Raw genomic sequence first — 14,789 nt, 5'->3', positions numbered from 1 at the left:
CGGATATTATTTTACACGCATCCAATGCTCGATTAGCTAAGGAGAGTAATTTCAGTGAGTTCCAGATGTTGATCGGACGGAGATTTATTATCCCTTGAATCATTTCTTGCGATTTTGGACGAAAGCTTGCGCGGGAATTAATTATCACCTTGCGCCGTTTCGTTCTGATAAAAGCTGCGGTTCGCGGAATTAAACCGCATAGTTGCTTGAAATTGGCAAAAAACTTGGAAATTTGAGCCTTAATTGTATTTACAACACTACGTGACTTGCTGGTAAGATCACATCTTTGATGCAACAAGTATTTAAACAGCCTTGGTATTAGCACTGCAAATAATGCTTTCGGAGTCGTTTGTTTTTAGATGGGTAACTTTAATGGTACATGTAAATAAAAACGGCCTTGTCGCAGACTTTACTCGAATTCACATGCAAATAAATACGTGCATTGCGTAAGTTTGCTCTAACGTCACTTAATTGTTCCTTGTAGCAATCTAATTGTTTGTTTTTGTTAGTCAAAAACAGTTTAAATTTTAGTTGAAGCTTCAATTTAACAATGTCAGATAAGTTTTGACGTTTTTGTAATAACATATCAGTCAAAATTAAGTGAGTGGGTTCACCACCGCCTCTAGTCACTTTGTTATTTTTCGGTGCCACATGGTCCGTGGTGTCGATTTATCAGAAGACTTAAATTAGTCGACAGACTACAAATTATAAATGGATGTTGGAAACACAATTATTGAACTTATGTGCTGTGGCTATATTATATGGTAAACCAGGAAATAGTAACTATGCAAGAATAATCGCCAAGTTGGTTGATCTTGGGTTTTGTATGTTCTTCTTATCAAGTTATGTTAATTTGTTTCGTGGAATTTTGATTTGTCGTGTAAATTATTCCGCAAATGTTTGATTTAATAATCTTTCTAATTAAGAATCCAAAGTCTTATTCAGTCTAAAAAAGGAAAAGAAATTATTTTACAGTTCCAAATTAATTTGGCCTTTAATTAGAACCCATAGTTAATTTTCTAACCACGGCATTCATTATATTGGTCATAAATGTCAAGAAAATAATAACTGATATTTACGGGTTTTTTTCAAAAATTCTAATCTAAACTATTTTAGTGTCAAAGGACAGGCGTTCCTCAAAGCTTAACACTAAATATTAACACAAAAAGATTAGATGAGATTTATTGTTTTGTAAAATATAAAATAGCTATAAACCTTATTCGAAATGTAGTCTATTGTTTATTGAAAATGCAAGGACCCCACACATTTTCCTTTTTCTTCTGCTATTGTAGTTGTTTGGAAACAATTGGTCACGATTCCAATTTTTACCTCCAACAAATCTAATTGTTGTGACTTTGGGACATCATCAGTTTGTCCTAGTTTCAAAGTTAACACTCGATTAAAAAATAATCWGACACGTCTATAATCGATCAATCATAGGTCAAACATTAATAAAAAAGSAAAAATCTGATGTGAAAGCTTATTACTGTTTGACATGGGTCTCAGTCGATTCTTTCCGTCTGTAGGATTTATTAAACACGAGTCTKAGTAAAATCATGAATAAATAAGGTAGATGGCGTTAAAACTTTCAAATTATTTTGTCTTGACTTAAAATAAAAAAGGATTGCGTGATAAAAGCAGGATATTGATCGTATAATATCTAAATAATAGCCCTTTTAATATCGCATCAGTATGCATGTGTTTTTTTTCTTTTTTTTTAAGTTTTCTCCACATAACTGTGTGCCGGGTTATGACCGGTTTTATAGTACTATTATTAAGATTTTGTTATTTATAGAACTAATGAATATGTAAACGCTCCTAATGAAGAAAAATGTCTTAATTTTAAGTGGTGTCTTCAAGGATGTAAAGTAATCTGTGTTGCCTACGTGAAGGTTGAAAACAAGTTCTTGATATTTTGGGCACGTCTTCAATATGATGTAATTGAATTAATGTACTGCAAAAATTCTCTTGGTATTAAAGTGGTGGGTTGGCAAACATGCTAGTCATATCTGATTACTCCATACCTAATTGAAATATCTAAGTGACATTTAAATCATAACTACAATCGCTTTAAATAATCAATTACATACCAATCACATTATTTCATTGACTTGTAAAAATTTTTCTACACCGTTATTTCTCTTTCATCTTTTTGCTCTGATTTGGTTTTGGTGGGCGTATATTGCAGTTTCATTGACATTCTGAAAATATTGTATTACACTGCACCGATACTTTTACTCAAACGCTTGATTTATGCGATGCAAAATGACTGAAAACTAAACAACTTTACTTGCACTGATTTGATACTCACGCCTCGTAAATAAAGGCGATAAAGATAAAGTTTTTCTTGTAATGCTTTTACGTGCTTCACGTATTGGAAAATTAAATAGTTTTTCAGGAAATTATGCACGCAGGTGCAGTTTTATGTTTAAATATGTGTATAATAGCAAAACTAATTGAAGCAAAGGTAGATTTACGTTAGGATAARTTCACCGYCAATTTATCATTGGAMGAAATTGTATTAAAATATTTGYTTCACTCTGAAACTTAGATAAAATTCGTCCGGTTTTGTTGTAATGACCGTCATTAATCATTGCTGAAAGATAAAGGTTTGGAGGTTGTAATTAAACAGTTTGTTAATTGTTTAGGTACCTCTAAAATAATCTTTACTCATTAAAAAGCCTGCGCAATTGTTTATTAAGACGAAAAGCTTTGTAACCTTGAGTTTGCAGTAGAATTGTGTTGGAGAGTAGATGATAACGAATTTTTTGTAACTATTAAATCGAGACCCAATTGTCTTAAATTAGCTTATGGAAATGAGAGAGACACTGACGTTTGTGGAGCAAGAAAGCAATTTAATTTATTTAGATGTGATTTTGATTAGCATTGCTGTGAGAGACAGAGGATATATTCATGAAACGTGATCATGATCTATTGTAATCATCAGTTAGGAGTGAGGTATAGGAGAGTAGCTTAGTCACGAGTCCACCTCTCAGGTCATCATCTGGTTGCATGATTAATACAGTTTACAATTTACAAAGTTACCTGCATTATGTAATCCGGTATTTGCCAAGATTGAGCTCCTGAATTTGCGTTGAACGAGAAATCGCCGATAACTTAGTTTCTGGACTAGCAAACTGAATTTCTTCTCTCCTATCTGAAATTTCCGATATTCATCGCATGTTCACCCAATCATGCTGTTATCTAACACGTGTATATTTGCATGAAACATGTCGAAGACGCTCGGTGGCACTCGGAGAATCGGGCTGTTATCGAAAGCTGTTTTCCCCTCGTCGAGAGGTGCAAACTCCCCGAGCTGCCATAATTTCTAATCTGACGTGCTCTTTTATTAAAATGCAAACCTCACCGAACTTGAACAATATATTACATGTAATGGACGACGTTACATGATGTGACGCCTAAAACACTGCGTGCAATGTTATTCTCTAGAAATACAAAGCCTGTCGAGGAGGAGATGCAGAGAAGCCATCGACCGTCCAATGCATCTTACAGACGATGCTGGCGCCTCCAGCTRTACAATTTAACATAATGTCGAGATCGACTATGTCAATAGCGTCGAGAGGATGAGTACAATTACAAGTGGCAAGGTTAAGGCTGCTTCATGAGTCCGGGGAACGATAACTGTAACGGGAACAAAAAGAACCGTAGGGGAGAGATGTGATAGCGATTAATCTGGTATAAAAATATTTTTKTAGACAGCTAGATGTTACTAGGAACGAGAAGACTCCTCTGCTASCAAACCTCTTCTTCACTTGTTTAATGAGTTGAAAATTCAGTCGACATATTGTCACATTCTGGAAATAAAACAAACCGCACTGCTGTTGCATAAAAATCATAAACAAACGTTCAAAGAGATATTGCTATTGATCTAGGATTTAAGTTGTGGCAGCGAGTAGCGTCGTAAAACTGTCATAAATTTCAGTTATTTGAAGCTGACAGTGCCGCAGAAGCATTTTAAAATAAAATTTACGTCCGGTAATTGTAAAAGATAGTAAAACTTTCTTAAACACAAAAGAAGTCATCTGTCTTTGTTTCATTTTCCTTGGAGTTTGTATATCTGCAAGACGTCTCATTTGTCTCAAATAAAAACTTTTTTAGCTGTAGAAAAATTTCTATTTGAATCGTATCGTAGCTGAGACGGTCGGCGTTTCAGTGGGCCGGAATCGATAGGTTTCAGGACGTCGTGTTGGCATATAATGTGAACAAGAGCTACATCTTGTCAATTTCAGCATCTCGTCTTTGCACCGGAGTTTTGCTTGTTCTATTGATATTCAATGGGTTCCATTTCCCCGTAGCACGAAGTTGTTACATACCGATGGATGTTTATTATAGTCATGTTTCAATGCTTGGTTATAATTGATTACAATGTCACTAGATAACTGGTGATCCATACAACTGTATCGACGACATTTGCAGATGAATTATTGAAGTTCCACCAGTTGAACCACAATTGRTCACCAATTAGCTCGGTTTGTTTTTGGTAAGGTGAAAYACGTTCTGGAATGTRTGTCACCTGTTGTCAAAATTTTATACAAAAATCAGCTTTCGATGATGACCACTTTTGGGCATTTGCCCCACTTTGTGTGGGTATTGTATTTTCTCTACACTGAATTTACGGTGACCTTTGATCTCCCGACATTTACAAACATTTCGATCTTTTTTGTGAGATTCTGAAACGAGAACGAGATGTCAGTCCTAATTTCCACACGGTTTGCCTACACACGAAAAGCACTAATGGAATATTGTTTTTGCTTAATATGGTCAAAGGGATTTGTTTTCTATTGTGTCGGTAATTTTCTTGCAGGTAATTGTTAATTTAACATCTCATCCTTTGGATAGTGTGGGTGCACGCCTATCTAACATATAAATCTCGGGATTGGGCCTACACGACGTTGTATAACACTTATAATTAGTTTCCAGACATAATCGGTTATTGTCCAAACAAAGAAATGTAATTACTTTGATTAAAAGGTGAAATTAATAAAGTGATTTATTTTCCTGCTAGACTCAGTCAAAGTTATAAAGCAAAAGACATTTCATTGGATTTCAGGAAATAAAATCTTTAAAATTGCCAGACACAAAATACATATTCCGATGCCTATCTCTCATTTTGGGTCGGCCGAAGAATGGCTGATGAATCTCCGAAAATGAATGACTTGGTTCCATTTTTAATTGAAGCTTTGTCAAGGTTTAACAAAGCAGATTGGGCTTTATTGGACCCCATTTGCTTTGTTGCAGTCTTGATTTTATCTCAGCGCTGTGAATGTAACTTATCCTCGCTCTTTTTAGCAATTTTTGCCTGACGACTGTCATAAAAACTTCAAATTTTGAGCATACATTACGGAAATTTTAACGAGAAAACGCACTAATCTTGAAACTGAAACATCAACTGAAATTTGGACTGCAATGAAATTTTAATTTTATTTTTTGTTCTTTCCATTAGAGCAAAGTTTTACATTAGCCTCCTTCTTTTAAACTATCGAAAAGTGCTAATATTTGCTTAGCCTGGATCGATTCAGGCAAATTGTTCTAAGGTCTGCTTCGTTTAAATTTCCTGATTGAAGTTCATATGTCACCATGTGTGTATTCACGACAAGTTGCGGTAATTGAATAGAAGCGAGTAATGTGATAGCTTTGATGAGATGACACAAGCGTGATTGTGAAGAAACATCAAATATGTACCGACTATTATTAATACATCATGCAAAATATGCAACAAATGATGCGTGAACTCACTTCTGAAACTATTTTCGTCTCTTTGCTTTGAAAATTAATTACACAAGCTTCCAATCGATGGCAAAAACTTGCCCAATATTTGTCAGGATAAGTCAGATTAATCCAAGTGATACATTTGTGGATTTTTTAGTGTTGAAGTCATGCTGAGAAAGAACTAGCAATCTGATCAAAACATAGACGTTGCCTTGAAACGGTAATAAGTCCTAATTTTTTACGTAACGCTCGATTTGTGAACCAAGGCGAGAGAGTGATGATTCAAATCTTGTGGATTTAACAAATAGATGCTTCGATTTATCTGTGTCTCTTTAAACGTAGGATTAATATGAATTATGCAAGCTCAGTGAATGTAGTTATCAATCACGTTGTYTTTGTTCAGCATGTCTTTTGAAAAATGAGCTTGCGGTCACTCCTCTAAACTCCTACCCGAAACTGTGGTCGCTGGTCATCCTCCTTTATAAGAAAAAAATTGACGAATTTTTAGTTAAAAACAATTTTGAAGAGCGGAAAACAAGACATGAAAAAGCGTGAGTCACTATCAATATTTTGAGCACGCAGTTGAAAGACATTTTTTTTAGCAAAAGAATTAATTAATTTAATTTAATCATTTTAATCAAAGCTTTGACTAACTTAGTTTTCGATTGCAAAATAGTTTTATTCATCTTAATTGTCGTTGTCAGTTTTGAGTAATGCAAGCGCCGTTTTATTTACCGTAAACATTAATCTGAATAAGAAATCGATCAATTACACACTACTGCTACATGTGTCCACACTTACTCGCGCGATTCGGCCATTATTCGCGTCCACTTTCTTGCGATGAACCTTGTTGGGGGGGTTCGCGTGCAGTGCAACCACGACACTCGCACGGTCACCGGCCGGTAACCCACATTCGCGCACATGGTACGCAAATCGCGTTTTCCACCCACCCCGTGTACCTCAAACCGTCCGGATTACTCCGGGGTCGAGTCCGGAACGCGAAAAATCGCTTTTCGGCACCAATCCGAGCCGCCGGAAGTGAACCAGTGAATCAGGAAGTTGAAGTGTCGGACGCCTTCTATTTGACCCAAATCACCTATTTTGATAACCGTGGGAGAGCGAGCTTTCAATCCTTGCGCTTGTTTGTAAGTTTCTTTATGGAGAAGTTCTTCGGCTTATCGCGACACGTAAATGTGCATCATGTCATGTTGTGAACTTCAAACGATTTATATTTTTTTATCGACTGATTTAATTTAATTAAATGTGGAAATAATTGGAGGTAAAGTCGAACTAAATTAGAAACACGAGAAAGTTAATTACGGGAGCTGCAGATAAGGTTTCTTACAGCGTTTAGGCGGGTTGATACTTAATATTATGTGACTACGGCTAAATTAATTTTACATAATCTTTCTCAATACTTGGCGCTATCTTCTAAATAATTTTTCGTTTTTCTATTTTTTGGTCACTAAAACACGAATTTTTGACGTATCGAAGATAAGACAACGCATATCAAAACAGGTACTCAACGTTTCCAAACATAGTTAGGCATCTGAGTATCGGTCGTAGATAAAGTCAAATTATGGTGGAGGGGCCAGGATATTTCTACATTACTCTTGGCCCGACATTTGTTGCCCCACTTTTTCTAAAACTACTGATATATTAACAACTGCAAGCCTTTCATTATTGACAGGTATATTGAAAGTGCGTTTTAATGACCACGAAAAGATTTATGTTGTTTTGAATAGTTACAAACGAATTAAACGTTGTCTAAACATAATTTTTACTTGAATCAAATGTGGATTTTGCTCTGCAGTGAACTGGAAATAATATCAAAGCAAACGTTATTTTGGTTATCGACGTTATTGCAGACAATTGGTGCAAGAGTAACTGAATCGTGCAACAGAGGTTTGGCAACAGTCCAATAGTGTTATTGAATATAACTACACTGAAATCTTTTATTGAAAGGGTTATAGCTGGTCTTGCAAGTTCATGATTAAAACTCTATTTCTTGACTTTATTGCACCACAAAAATTAAAGGTGGTGATCGTAGAGATACCCCGAAGGTAATACTCCATTTTCCGGTCGACCACAAAGCTCAGAGTCTCTGCGGCACAGTAAAGTTTTATGACTCTGACAAAATCAGATTTAAACATTGTTTCAATTTTTTGTTTGCTCTCAAAACTAGCAAATTGTTCTTTTTAAAAAATCAATTATAAATGAGATACGTGGGTAGAAGCGATAATAACAAGTTTTTAACATCTTAATCTAAGATTGATTGTTAATAGCGCGGTAATTACCGCAAAGTCCGCCCCCTTCAAAGAATGAATACATGTCTAGCTGTATGATTAAATATTTTTCGTATGGCAGCACTTATTGATTTATATTAACCCAATTAGCATTTCTTCTTGTTTATTTGTTGCAATACATGTAATATTGATTTTTTGCATAGTGTTTGATTCAGATTTATGACGATTGGAATGATTTATGAGTAGTGTAGTGACATAGCTAGGATTCCGATTCATGGATTTCAGAATTAAAGCTTTGGTGACCTTCCTTGACATTAATTTGTTCGTTTGACCATAAAAGAGCACTGATAAAATTCTCCCCGACTTTCTCCTAACAATGCGATGATCTGTGGATTTCCGGGTCACCGGAGTAATGTAACTCTATAACGAGGACTGTAAATATTCGGAGGGGAAAAATTAATCTTGGTGTGTATTCGTCGTCCTTATTGCACGTAGACCTTTGTCGACTGCACATATCTTAGCTTCTTTATAGTCACTCTCAGAAGGAGTTCCGACGTGCATATTACGTACTTCGCAGCCTCCGCGTAATTGCTCGTCGAAATGTGTAATTTTGCAAATGGACCGTATAAATGTTTAATAGGCACGCATTTACTCTTATCTTTCTGTGGAAATTAGTTCGCGTTTTTACTTCTAATGTATTAGATTTAGACGAGCAAAAATCCGACACCCAGCCAGGAAGTCCCTACTCATATCCTCCAGCAGCTTTATGTTACGCGGTGTTTGCCTATTGCCATTATCCATACTTTCACATTTCGTGTTTAATCAAGATGACGTATGGAGCAGGCTGTGAACCTATTAAGCTTCTCAGCAAATCGAGTAAAAATTGGATGTTAATTTAATTTCCGGTCTTCGTTCTAGTCAATTTTTTTCGCATTTGTGACAGCATTGTTATTTTATCTGGGGACGTTGTTAAAAGTTCCTCCAGCTTTGATGTTGTAAGGYAAAATTGACGTTATTTTGTGCTTTCGGCTGTTACCTTCGCACAAACGAACAAAATCCAGAAATGAACTTGAACACAACGAACGATAAACGCCAGAAAACATCTCGACTAAATGTAGTGGAAGCGAGTCTCGTAAAGTTGTGTTCTTTTTTGTATCCTGATGAAGATAATCTTGAAGATGATTTTAGCACGATTAAATAATCGCGCGTTTAAATTTCTATTTAGAACGGACTCGAAGAAAAATTGCTATAAAATATTCAATGATTGAATTCGAACTCAATTTAGATTTAACGTTGAAGATTTAGAGGAGACGCTAACTGAAAAGCAATCCAGAACGACCTGAGGGAATGTCCGAACTTTTCCGAACTCATCAACTCGGTGTGCTAGTGGTTGAAACAGTTTTTTATCCATTTGTGACGAGTAGAAACCGAATCTTCAAGTCATCCCTCAAAAATGATACAAATCAGGATGTAATGACCAAGAGTGAGGCTAGTCTGTCTCTAGATCACTTCACAAATCATTCCAAAGACCCTCCTCTGGGTCACATAATTGATGATCCCTTGGAAGGTTTTTGTGTTAATCGACGTTTAATTTTCAATGCAGTTTTATTTGTCATTGTATTTGGAATGATTTATTAATGAGGAATTCTAAAAAAAAATAATTGTTTTTCGAACGATGACTGAAGACGTTGCTGTGTCCTGAAGTGTGTTTTTACGAGCCTTTGTGTTTCTTGATCCCTTGTGGTATTAAAAATTTACAAGACACTTACGTATTTCGGGCCCTTGGAGGCAATACTTTTCAATTTTTATTTACAAAGTGAGAATAGAAGTCGTGTGTAGCAACAGTGGCACTGGTGTTTTTTTAACGAGAAATGTGTCTTATTAGRAATTGTAGATTTATTGAGCGTACAATACAATAGAACGTTATATGACAGACAAACTATCTCGATCCTGGTATCAACAAACCTACGGCCACACCCCAACGAGTGCGTTTTTAGTATTTCCCTCTATACATATAAGTATCTCCAGACGTCTTCCTACGACTTGCTCTCATATCGCTTATCACAGTTCACTCACACCAGGGATATTAACTTATCGCCTATATCGACGGCCATCTTACAAGACACCGCAAGGTGTCGCGTGGGTCGCCTCAACCCTACCTGTCTCCACCATGCACCTCATAACTCAAGCCGATTTATAATATGCTCGGGTAGATTTATGGTAATTAAGCGATAAATTCGCAATCGATGGCCGTGAACTCGTTTCATCGGGCAGATTCAAAGGGATCAAATAATAAGGGAAATTATTCACGAACTGCTTCAAACGTTGCCAACTTCATTAGACAACTTTCAAGAAAAAAGGAAAAGTTGGATTGGTTTCAACGGAATTAAAACCAAACTTGGAAACTTCAAGTAACAGAGCACAAACCAAAATCTACAAGACGTGTTTGCGATTTTTGAAGAGTTTCTATTAGTAGTACAAGTTAACATTTACACCATCATTAGATCTAGTGAAATATGAGATGCCGGCAKACAACAAATTAAAATGTAAAATTATGTGAAGAACCAGTCGGTTGTCAACAAGAAGCATAGCACTATTTATGGACATACGAGCATTTTCCTTTACTCTTTTCTTTTATCAGGGCTTTGGCCTAGAATATTCAATTTGGCAAAGATTCGATATAATATGTTGTAGGCCGTTTTGGGAAGATTAATATTGTACATTTGGCATTACTTCAAGAAAGTACAAAAAAACGCTCATATCTTTCAAAGCTGGCCATTTTTGTTGAAAAAATAATAGTAAAAGTTAAATGGGTAATTTTTTTATTTACCCACCATTTATAGCCGCTTTAAAACTATTTAGAAAGTGCAATAATATGTAATGAAGCGTGTAGATGGTTTATTTAAAGTTGGTAACAATGCATCTTGCCGTCTTTCAAATGTAAACTTCAAGAAGTTCATGGCGCCATCTTCATCGTACACTAGACGCGCTTCTTGAAACGTTGTCTGCAAGACTCGTAAAGAAAGCCAGAGCTAAACCAACCGACTCTACTGCATTATGTATAACTATTGCTTTTACTATTATAGCAGAGATAAACCGGTAAAACAGTTAACGTAGTTTTCCTTACCGCATACAAAACCAGCATTGTTCCATGAGATATGTTGCCGATTTGCAAATTGTTATTGTCCAACGACTGAATTTTCCCGTAATTGCATAGATAATTTGATTTTTATTAATTGACCAATGTTAAAACCTTTATTAAGATGTCATCACTAAATTCTACAAATTAAACACGTTTCAGAATTATCAGTTTTGATGGAAAACGTAGATATTTACATCTTTGATAGAAATAATTAATTACTACATGTTTGTGGTCGTCTCCAACATGAAATATTTAACTTTGTACAAGGAATTTCATCACGTTGATTGCTTACCAATCAGTTCAGAAGCTTCAAAATTGAATAAATAAACTCAATTGGGACAATAAAACTGTCTTGCTAACCAATTAATTAAATTAATTTACCTAAGTTGATGGCCTCTATTTTATAGAAGTGGACAAAGTTTGCGCAATTTATTTAAAAGTAGATATTTTCGATAAATGGGCGGTGRTCAGAGTTTAAATCAATCATGGGATGCYCTTGCAGACACGTGATGCAATGTCCCGCCCATGTATCATGCAGTAGTGGGAGGTGGTCTCATAACCTATTRCGATTCAATCGAATATCACAATTTAKAAAATTTATAATCGGGCTTTTGTCACTAATTAACTAAATTATAAAAGTRSWTTGTTCTYTTTCCAATTTTAATTACAATAGAGTTTTTCAAGTGATAAGCTTTAGACATTCACGTCGAGTTTGAATTCGAAATAGTTTGATAAGTTTGTATTTGTCTCCAAATTASAGGGAGTTGCAGGTCGGATATTCGTCACGTTCCTTCCRCAAACGTGTCTTAAATCCACCAGTGCCAGTTGTAATTATTTCACAAGTTTACGTTTGCGGTATTTCGAGTAATTAATAAAGCCATCTAGAACTACTTAATGTAACTTTCGTCTTAATGCAACTTTCGAGCAGTAATCTCGTCGAAAATACGGCATCATGTTACAACTTTATTGATTTTGGTACGGCTGATGTTGGGGAAAGAGTCTCTTCTGCTACTTGAGTCAATTTAAGATCGGTGATAAAAAATCAAGATTACCGAGTTCATTTGCAAGTTGGGCCAGATATTACGGTAGCCAGCGGCGGTTAATGTAAAAATTATACGCTGTTTGCATTGGTATCATTGTGGAAATGTTTGTACATAGCAATTTCCTGAATTGCAGTTCTATACCAATTGCTGGTTGACACAGCGATGGGAAGATTCTGGTTCTGATAGCCACCCATCCATCAGATTTTGACTTTKTTCCCATGACAGTTAAATTTACTTCTTTAATTCGTGGATTGTAGTAAAAMGAGAAACTTAATTTAATAATTTTAGTAAATACATCAAGATGGATGTYTCTTGACGGCGCCGTCGCTGTTGTAAATTACCAATCAAATCAACAATTAAACTTATATTTAACTTCGGCATTTACGATCATCATAAATACATAAATAGAAAATAAATCGTTATTTATTAGTTGGCAAATAATCTTGTCAAAACGTGTCTCGTAAAACGCGATTTTAAAAAATCCCATTTCGGAAAACTGGCACAAATTAACGCACAATTTATGATATTTTCGACTTGTCGTTGCTAAATTGGACACATTTTTTCGTAATAAAAACGGTAAAAAATATTTTCGCTATTATATCTGTCACGAAAGTAAATAAGGTATGGGACTTATGAACTTTAATTAATTTACGATTTCACGACTTCTGATACGAGTTTTCATACATATTTATAGCACTTTGCTTCTTTCATGAAGCAATAGAAAAGAAAGTTTAGTGATATTGTGGGTAGCTTTAGGGGAGAATTGCGAATTTTGGCTTATAATGGTATTAAAACTTGTATTTATCGTTCTTTTTATCCAATGAAATTTTAATTCTCCAAAAATTAATTGATTAATTAAGTCTACAACACTGATGTTGGTTTTTATCTACATTGATCTGCAAGTGGGGGCTTTATTTCACGAAAACACGTTTTAGCTTTATTTTCCTTTCGTTTCTTTCCTGATTGAAATCTTAAGAAGCTTATATGTATTATGTTGCTTTTTTATTGTTCATTGACTGTGAAATTAGCAGTCTTCTTATAGATATTTATTGGTATTTGGGTTAAATCAGACTGTGAAATTATTTTAAATAACATTGGGCGTACAAAAGCTTAATTTTGGCTACCAAAAATTGTTTCGTAATTATTAAAGCTAATTTTTGAACAATTTTTTGAACTTATTTGGACTTTTAATGGTATTTGTTCATCTCACAAAGTAGATTTCAAAACAAAAATTCAAAACTATAAAACGCAAGTAAATTGTGTCACTTAGAACAAAATTAACTTTAGCGGATGTGGGGAGGGGTGTCAGAGTCAGATCACAGAATTTTGTTACGAGCGATGCAATTTTTTGTAGTAAATTTTAATTTTATTTATACTTCACTATATATGTAAAAACTTGGAATTTGACAAAAAAATCTGTGAATGTAATTTGCTTATAACAAGTTTTTTTAATGCGTTAGTAGCTTTGTCGATAAATGTGTACAAAGTTCGTGAATTGGGTCAGAACTTTTGCTTTGTAATTATTTCTGAAATAGTACGGTTAGAGTTAATAAATTTTCTTTATCAGCTTGAACTTTCATAATTGCAAGTCCTTCACCATGACCGGATTTTTGTTTATTCGTTGTCTATTTTTGTGCAAATGCATAAACGTCAAAATTTGCAATAATTATAAAATTTATAGACAACCCCAACAATGAAACAATTCAAAACCGGGCAATTATTGGCCTCGGTCTTGGCCGTGTCGTTTTTCATAGACGCGTTTTATTGTGAATAAACCCCAGTTATCTTTTATTGCAATATTAAATTTATGTCATAAATTTGTTAATAAATTGATCGAGAATAAGTTATGCATTTCCCATAATTGTACGGTGCAGCGTTATAATTTCACCTACGTCTCAAATAACGTTTCTTTAATAATAATTTAACGGACGCTCGGCTTATAGAAAGTCTGGTAATTATTGCAGAATATGCACTCGCCGCAATCAAATTGAACACCGATAATTACCCAAAGCAATTCACTTAGAAACAATAAAGAAAATTCTCTGCACACATGTCGCTGCAAAATAACGTACGGTGTGGCAGATAGGTTTTATAGGCGTCCGAGAAATAATCCTCAGGTGCGTTTCGAGAACTATTAACACTGGAAACTTTACTTGGAAGTAATCGCAAGTCGCAAGGAAAGGCACGCGTGTCGCTATTAGTCGCCAAAAATTCAGATTTTTCAGGGATTTATCGTCGCGACATACAAGAAGCCGATTGCAATGCAACACCTGAAATTATCTTGCTCATTTTGTGTAATATAACCTGGTGCGTTATTCCTTGGGATAATAAATTGGCGGTATTAAATACAGGTACAGCTGTTGCATTGTGTACGTGTTTAACACATAAATACAGCCTCTACGGTGTACTGAGGCTGGGCAAATAAACATGTTCAAGCGAGTAATTCTTTATTGGAGAAGATTCCAATAAATAACTCAACGTATTAATACTAGTGCGTACCCACGTACGGTATACTGAAGCTAGTCTTTCACTGGGCTTACAAACACTACATGGAGAAGCGAGGTTTTATCTTTCTCGTTGTGAGAAATATAAATTTTGATAATCAAAAATTTGTTACTGATCAATAAC

The 14,789-nt window shown here is 35.1% G+C and overlaps 1 protein-coding gene and 1 long non-coding RNA gene across 4 annotated transcripts in view; one reads left to right on the top strand and one right to left on the bottom strand.

Annotated features, from left to right (window-relative positions):
* Positions 1–14,789, top strand: part of LOC123015158 (caskin-1) — a 109,398-nt gene that overhangs the window by 35,374 nt on the left and 59,235 nt on the right. The window contains exon 1 of one of the 3 annotated variants that reach the window (XM_044414690.1): positions 6,613–6,875. The exons of the other annotated variants lie outside the window; for them this stretch is intronic. The gene's annotated coding sequence lies outside the window, so the exon portion shown is untranslated. Of the gene's footprint in view, positions 1–6,612; positions 6,876–14,789 lie in introns of those variants that run through there. 3 annotated transcript variants of the gene reach the window in all.
* LOC123015161 lies at positions 1,467–2,250 on the bottom strand. Its single transcript, XR_006413364.1, has 2 exons — positions 2,091–2,250; positions 1,467–2,037 (listed from the first exon to the last, which is right to left on the bottom strand). It is a non-coding gene; the product is annotated as an uncharacterized LOC123015161 (long non-coding RNA).

The sequence above is a fragment of the Tribolium madens genome, unplaced genomic scaffold (genome assembly GCF_015345945.1).
Source record: "Tribolium madens isolate multiple individuals breed KSU strain unplaced genomic scaffold, Tmad_KSU_1.1 Scaffold_97;HRSCAF=244;Tcas5.2_LG3a, whole genome shotgun sequence".
Taxonomy (NCBI): Eukaryota; Metazoa; Arthropoda; class Insecta; order Coleoptera; family Tenebrionidae; genus Tribolium; species Tribolium madens.
The sequence above is the reverse complement of the archived record's forward strand: the minus strand, read 5'-3'. Positions and strand labels throughout refer to the sequence as shown.